This window comes from Mchenga conophoros, unplaced genomic scaffold, assembly GCF_057382185.1.
Source record: "Mchenga conophoros isolate Kocher_MC1m ecotype Shallow Benthic unplaced genomic scaffold, M_conophoros_male_GT1.1 unmapped_scaffold_10, whole genome shotgun sequence".
Lineage (NCBI taxonomy): Eukaryota > Metazoa > Chordata > Actinopteri > Cichliformes > Cichlidae > Mchenga > Mchenga conophoros.
This window is the reverse complement of record NW_028182337.1, coordinates 179,733-182,232: the sequence shown is the minus strand read 5'-3', so window position 1 is coordinate 182,232 and position 2,500 is coordinate 179,733.

Below are 2,500 nucleotides of genomic sequence, written 5' to 3'. Positions count from 1 at the left end.
TCAACTGGAGAGGGGAGAAAAAAAGGCCCTGGCCGAGGTGGTGAGTCGGCCTCCACTCTCCCTCACGGTTGAAAAAGATGTGCTCCTGGCGCACTGGCCCTGCTGAAAATCTCTCTCCATTTGGCCGAGGCAGAGAGTCGGCCTCCTCTCTCCCTTACGGTCGAAAAAGATGTGCTGCTGTCGAACTGGCCATTACATCCTCACCTGATCTAGTCCCCCATTAGATCCGCCCCCCCCACCGCAGTTACCCCGTACCACATATCTAGCACGGACCTTGACCTCCAGCAGGCCCCGGGGACCCACATTACCCCCCCCCCCCCTTCCCCCTGCAGTTACCCTGTACCACATGTCTAGCATGGACCTTGACTTCCAGCAGGCCCCGTGGACCCACATTACCCCCCCCTGCAGTTACCCTGTGCCACATATCTAGCATGGACCTGGACCTCCAGCAGGCCCTGGGGACCCACATACTCCCCTGCTCTACTCCCCCACTAGCTTTCCTTTCTTGCAGTTACGCTCCAGCGCATATCCAGCATGGACCTTGACCTCCAGCAGGCCCCGTGAACCCACATTACCCCCCCCCCCCCCCCCCTCCTGCAGTTAACCCTGTACCACATATCTAGCACGGACCTTGACCTCCAGCAGGCCCCGGGGACCCACATTACCCCCCCCCCCCTTCCCCCTGCAGTTACCCTGTACCACATGTCTAGCATGGACCTTGACTTCCAGCAGGCCCCGTGGACCCACATTACCCCCCCCCTGCAGTTACCCTGTGCCACATATCTAGCATGGACCTGGACCTCCAGCAGGCCCTGGGGACCCACATACTCCCCTGCTCTACTCCCCCACTAGCTTTCCTTTCTTGCAGTTACGCTCCAGCGCATATCCAGCATGGACCTTGACCTCCAGCAGGCCCCGTGAACCCACATTACCCCCCCCCCCGCAGTTAACCCTGTACCACGTATCTAGCACGGACCTTGACCTCCAGCAGGCCCCGGGGACCAACATACTCCTCTGCTCTACTCCCCCACTAGCTTTCCTTCTCCCGCAGTTACCCTCCACCACAAATCCAGCATGGCCCTTGCCCTCCAGCAGGCCCCGAGGACCCACATACTCCTCCGCTCTAATCCCCCATGAGCTTTCCTTCTCCTGCAGTTACCCTCCACTGCATATCCAGCATGGCCCTTGACCTCCAGCATGCCCCGGGGACGCACATCCTCCCCTGCTCTAGTCCCCCACTAGCTTACCTTTCTTGTAGTTACGCTCCAGCGCATATCCAGCATGGACCTTGACCTCCAGCAGGCCCCGTGGACCCACACTTAAGCCCCCTCCCACTGACAAAGCAAAACACCACTGGCAAAATCCTCGTGCCCCTGGTACTCCAGAATGTAAATTCAAACATGCCCCTGGTACACTGCGCAGAAACACTTTGCCACACACACGCACGCACTGCTTGTGCCTATGGTACGACAACTTTTCTCGTACCTATGGTACGACAACTTTTCTCGTGCCTATGGTACGACAACTTTTCTCGTGCCTATGGTACAACAACTTTTCGCCGTGCCCCTGGTACACCGCTCAGTAGCACTTTGCCACACAAACTCTCCTCGTGCCTATGGTACGACAACTTTTCTCGTGCCTATGGTACAACAACTTTCCTCCGTGCCCCTGGTACGACAGCTTTTCTCGTGCCTATGGTACAACAACTTTTCTCGTGCCTATGGTACAACAACTTTCCTCCGTGCCCCTGGTACGACAGCTTTTCTCGTGCCTATGGTACAACAACTTTTCTCGTGCCTATGGTACAACAACCTTTCGCCGTGCCCCTGGTACACCGCTCAGTAGCACTTTGCCACACAAACTCTCCTCGTGCCTATGGTACGACAACTTTTCTCGTGCCTATGGTACAACAACTTTCCTCCGTGCCCCTGGTACGACAGCTTTTCTCGTGCCTATGGTACAACAACTTTTCTCGTGCCTATGGTACAACAACTTTTCGCCGTGCCCCTGGTACACCGCTCAGTAGCACTTTGCCACACACACACTCCTCGTACCTATGGTACGACAACTTTTCTCGTGCCTATGGTACGACAACTTTTCTCGTGCCTATGGTACAACAACTTTTCGCCGTGCCCCTGGTACACCGCTCAGTAGCACTTTGCCACACAAACTCTCCTCGTGCCTATGGTACGACAACTTTTCTCGTGCCTATGGTACAACAACTTTCCTCCGTGCCCCTGGTACGACAGCTTTTCTCGTGCCTATGGTACAACAACTTTTCTCGTGCCTATGGTACAACAACTTTTCGCCGTGCCCCTGGTACACCGCTCAGTAGCACTTTGCCACACACACACTCCTCGTACCTATGGTACGACAACTTTTCTCGTGCCTATGGTACGACAACTTTTCTCGTGCCTATGGTACAACAACCTTTCCCCGTGCCCCTGGTACACTGCGCAGAAACTCTTTGCCACACACACACACCACTCGTGCCTATGGT